This window comes from Fundulus heteroclitus, chromosome 6 (assembly GCF_011125445.2).
Source record: "Fundulus heteroclitus isolate FHET01 chromosome 6, MU-UCD_Fhet_4.1, whole genome shotgun sequence".
Taxonomy (NCBI): domain Eukaryota; kingdom Metazoa; phylum Chordata; class Actinopteri; order Cyprinodontiformes; family Fundulidae; genus Fundulus; species Fundulus heteroclitus.
In genome coordinates, this window is record NC_046366.1 from 14,032,419 (window position 1) to 14,038,418 (window position 6,000).

Below are 6,000 nucleotides of genomic sequence, written 5' to 3' on the forward strand. Positions count from 1 at the left end.
CTATGTGTGTGCAGAGTTTGCTGTTAAAAGATCGGCAGTGCTCAAATCATCCCTTTCAATATTGTCCTGATATCAGCTTAAGAGCTGATATCTATCGGACGATACCTAACAGACAAAGAGTGATTTATTAAACATTAAATAACTTTAAAACAGTGTATAATTGCACAACACTACCAATCCATGTCCATTGAATGTGAAATGCTCCCAGAATAAAATCTAATAAAGTGTTTTGCATATATAAATCAAGCATAGTACTTTGGCGAAAGCAGTTATGCTCCACTTGTGAAAGTAATGTATGTCTGTTGGGCTCTCTTTGGCATTAAGAATGAAATGTTTAATGCTTCATTACTAGACAGAATACTTAAAAAAAAGGAACATATATTGTTTTTTTTTAAAAAATATATAAAATTAGTCTGCTTGTAAATGAACCTTTGCATAAAGGAAGACAACACTGAAACCCCAAAACACAAGAGTTGTCTAAATATTCTTAATACTGGCCTGAAAATAAACAAAACTTAAGAAGAAAAAAGGATTTGACAAAAGATAACTAAAAACGTGGACTTAAAAAAAGCCCCACACTTTTGCATTCAGCTCCTTTTACTCCTAAATCCTTTTACTTCTAAATCCAGCGCAGAACACTAATCTAAAACATACAGCCAGAGCTACAATAGAATGTCCATGTGTTAGAATAGGCCAGACATCCCAGACCTAAAAACAATCTGAAAATCTGTGGTACTATATATTTCTATACCTATCTAAATGAAAGACATGAAAACTTAACAACAAACTTCAGCAAATTGTTGATCTTTATGTTCCCTCTGTTGAGAATGTACTGACAGGAAATCGTAATTAGAACAATTATGCAAGTAAAATCTTAATTTGTTGTTTTCCGTTCTTGTTGATTAAGTGGATTAACTCATTATACATTTTCCTGAGTAATTAGTGATATGATGACAGTTCAATTTAACAATCATCATTATGATATATCACTTTAAGTCACAGTAGGAGTCAGTTCAGTCAGCTTTTAAATCTAAAAAACCATTTGATATAAATCCTTCATAACTTTTATTTCCCCAGTACTTGATGGGATCAGCAACTAATAAACAATCTAATGATCAAGTAGGGATGTTTGTGAATTAAATCACACTGAGCTAAATCTTCCAGGTCCTCATTGTAGATAACAGGCTGTTGTTCTCATCACATACCTAACATGGAATCGTTTGCCTCCATTGACCTGTAGTCATAGCTCTCAGAAATCCACCTAATGATCTCTCCACACTGTATGACTTATGAATAAAACACAAGATCGATGAATTATTGACTATGTGCCATCAGATTTAGGAAACCTCTGATGAAAAAAATGATACTAATCTAGGCTCTAGTACAACATATACAAGTAAGATTTATTAACTTTTTTGAGCCCCTTAAAAAAATAAAACAAAAAAACATTACCGTATTAATAATAAAGGCATTTTGGAAAAGAACAGCCACTTTTCTTAAAACAAATAATTTAGCACGCAATAATATTAGTTGTCTGGTTAACTGTGTTTAACTGAATGACAAAAATCAAAGTACATACAACTTAAAACAACTATCCCACAGTTCAGTATACTGCTGTCCAATGCCTTTGCAGATTTAAGTTCTTTCATTTTGCCAAAGTGGTTCTTCTGAATTGAAGTCCCTACTTTGAATCTGAGGTAATTTTTAGCAGGCCTTCCAACCCCTAAAACGGGGAGCTCATCATTAAAGAATCAATCAGAATACCATCAGAAACATGCAAGGTATGATCAGCAATTATAAGAAAGCTTTAGAATAATTCTTTACTTGTAATTTATAATTTTTTTAAAATGTAAATCCTTTTAAAACAGATGTTTTTTTTAACACTGACATCCTTTTAAATTGTTTTATCTTTTCAAAAGATTTCTGTAGCAATTCTTATCAGGACAAACTTGTTCACTGAATGACAATAATTTTAGGCTTGAAATATTTAAAAATGTTTTACCCATGACTAGATCATGGTGTACCCTGTGCATTGGGTGTTCAAATAACATTGAATAGCAAATGTTTTTAGCCAAATTGTGCTTAAAGTTGCATTGGCATATCTCATATTAACGTGTCAATTTTTTTTGTTTTGTTTATTGCAAAATAAAAATTAATTTAAAATGTTTTATTTTAGCCATTTTTAACCACAGCTGCACATAGAAGCTTTTCACAAATTACAATATTGTCACATTAGAGCTCTTTCATGGTCAACCCTGGACCTTAAAAAACAGAACATCCCAGCGGCCAAAAGGAACACCAAGGAAAAATCTGACACAAAATAAACCTGAAATAAAAGGTGCTCTTTTGTGCTTAAGACATATAAATCTGTATATTAAAAATATGACAATCCCAAAAACAAAAGCTTGTATTGTGACTATAAAATCAACTAAACAGTCGCAGCTACATATTCAGAGCATCTCAAAAATATTTCCATTGCTCTTTAGGTGCTGGGAAATTGGTTTATTCTGTCATATGGGATTTAGCAAAAGAAGACGGCAGTTTCAACAGTTTTACGGCTGGTTTAATTGAAGTTTCCTTCGGTGTTTGGAGGCTTGGAGGCAGAACAAATGATGCATTCACAGAATGTGGGAGAAACTAAACTCACAGTGAATTAAATACAACGGCTCACTCTTGCCGTAAAAAATTGCATGCGATGGTCGCGATACAGCCATTTTCAATATCGCGCCGAGGAAAACTCGAGATACATCGAGTATATTCGATATATCGCCGACCCCTAATTGGGAGTACCCAACTCGAAAAAGAACGGCCCGCTGCATTCCTGAACAGGACAAAGAAAGTTTGAAATTACCCCACTGAGACAGTGCTTGTCCACGGCCCCAGCCAAATAAATTTAAATCTGATCTGGTCATGGTTTAGATTTTTGTATGTTTTTTTTTTGACTTAACAGTATTTCCTCACATCCCGATCCTATATGACCATTTTTAAATAACTTTTCTGGACTTGTCTTGGTCCAGCCTTCACCTCTCAGCCACTATCCCTCAGATCCACCTGCTGCACTATTTACTTAACTCTTTTCACCTGTGTACATATACCTGCCTCAGCCAACTCATCCCTGTCAGAACGTCTCATCTGATCTCCTTTCATCTTGTCCTTTGTGATGTCCTCTACCTCTACCAGTTCCTGTGTGCTTTGCTAGCTGGAAACTTCTGTTGAAAATTGCCTGTGCCTGCATGCTGCACAAGTCTCCCTATTTTACCATGAGTTCCAGCCACTCACTCTGCTCATTCTGATGGTTCCTCAGTTCACATCACCTGTTCTGATCAGCTCCTGCCTTCTTCACTGGTCTGGCCTGTCACTACTTGCATTTGTTCGAGTCTAGTTCAGCCTGCATCTGGTCAAGTCTGGTCCTGTTTGCCTGCCTCATCATCCACTACTCATCATTTCAATAATCCTTTTAATTACAAAGTTCTGGCTCTGGCTGCATATCGGGTTCACTAGTGCAAATCATTACAGATCTAAAAGGGCAAAATCAAAAATCTCATAAAAATTTATATGACTCAACATGAACTAAAAAAAATAAAACAAATGTGTTTACTTGATTTTAAAGCTGCTCTCTTCAAATATGTTGTTAGTTAATTGATTGATTTCTGATAATGATTTTTGTCTCGCATAAACCTGGCTGCAAGAAGACCACATTAGTATAAATGAGTCAACTCCCTCTAATTATTTCAATTTCCACATTCCCAATTTGGGAATCCCAAAATTATGGGATGAGGAAGAGGAGTAGCAACCATACTGCAGTCTAATTTATTAATTAGTCCTATGCTAATTAACCACTACAATTCTTTTAAACATTTAACTGTTAGTTTCCCTCATCCAAACTGCAAAGCAATAAACCATGATAAATGTTTTGTATCATCCATCAGGCCTCTCAGTTTTTAGATCAGTTCTCAGACTTATCTGATTTAGTGTTAAGCACTGTCAAGGTCATTATAGTGCGGGATTTTAACATTCATATTGACACTGAATGAGATAACTTTAATGTAGCCTTTAATACTATCCTAGATTCAATTAGTTTTGCTCAACATGTGCATAACCCAATGCATTCTTGCCTTCATACTTTGGACCTTGTGCTGACATATCAGATTGATTGTGAATAAATAACAGTATTTCCTCACTTCCCTATCCTATCTGACCATTTTTAATAACTTTGAGTTTAATATAACTGTAGTCCCCATGCCCAAAAGAAGGTTTCATCAGACAATGCTGTAACAAACTTTAAAGAAATTTCCCTTTTTTTAATTTCCTCAGTTTCACAGAAATGCCCAGAAGAGGGCAGCAATGTTATTACTTCCCCTTGACAATTTGTTGCCCTTGTTGATGGTATTGCTTCCTCATTCTGTTTTGCAGTAGGCAACGCAGCCCCCTTGAAAAAAGAAGGTAATTATTATAATTCCAATTTGTTCATGTTAATAATAAATCTTCCTCAAACTCTAGGGTCACCTGTGGAGTACCACAGGGTTCAGTCCTTGGACCAATTCTCTTTACTATATATATATATGCTTCCGATAGGCAAAATTATCAGACAGCATGGGATTAATTTCCACTGTTATGCTGATGATACTCAGCTATATTTATCCATAAATCCTGATGAATCCAATCAATTACTTCGACTGCAGTCATGTCTTGATGACATCAAAAGCTGGATGACTTTAAATTTCCTGCATCTAAATTCTGACAAGACCGAAGTTGTAATCTTTGGGCCAGAGTCCTCAAAAAATAAACTTCTTAACCAATCACTTAATCTGGGTGGCATTAACCTGGCCCCTGGTAATAAAGTAAAACATCCTGGTGTTATTTTTGACCAAGACATGTCATTTAAATCCCATATTAAACAGGTTTCCAGAGTTTCCTTTTTTCACCTCCGGAATATTGCCAAAATTAGAAACATTCTGTCCAGGAGCGATGCTGAAAAACTGGTCCATGCATTTGTTACTTCAAGGCTGGACTATTGTAATTCTTTACTATCAGGAAGTCCACAAAATGCAGTTCAAAGCCTTCAGCTGATCCAAAATGCTGCAGCAAGAGTTCTGATGAAAATCAACAAGAGGGATCATATTTCTCCAATTTTAGCTTCCCTTCATTGGCTTCCTGTTAAATCAAGAATAGAATTTAAAATTCTTCTTCTAACGTATAAAGCCCTTAATAATCAAGCTCCATCATATATCAGAGCTCTGATTACCCCGTATGTTCCTAACAGAGCACTTCGCTCTCAGACTGCAGGTCTGCTGGTGGTTCCTAGAGTCTCTAAAAGTAGAATGGGAGGCAGATCCTTTAGCTATCAGGCTCCTCTCCTGTGGAACCAACTCCCAGTTTTGGTCCGTGAGGCAGACACCCTGTCTACTTTTAAGACTAGGCTTAAAACTTTTCTTTTTGACCAAAATTATAACTAGTGGCTCATGTTACTCTCAGCTACCTTTATAGTTTTACTGCTATAGGCTTAGGCTACTGGAGTATATCAGGATCTAATTTTCTCACTCTATTGAGTTCTACTGTTCTTCAATTATGCATTATGTGTTGTCATTTCTGCTTTAACTTTCTGTTCTCTCTCTTTTCTCTTCATAGTAGGTACACCTGGTCTGGCGTTCTGTTAACTGTGACATCATCCAGAGAAGACGGCTCACCCGCTACTACCATCTAATGTAGAACAGATTACTAGATCAATGTGTGCTTCTGTGCTTTTTTGTCTCTCTTGTTGTGTCTCTGCTCTGTCTTCTGTAACCCCAGTCGGTCGAGGCAGATGACCGTTCATAATGAGCCCGGTTCTGCCGGAGGTTTTTCCTTCCCGTTAATGGGTGGTTTTTCTTCCCACTGTCGCTTCATGCTTGCTCAGTATGAGGGATTGCAGCAAAGCCATGTACAATGCAGATGACTCTTCCTGTGGCTCTATGGTTCCCCAGGAGTGAATGCTGCTTGTCGGGACTTTGATGCAATCAA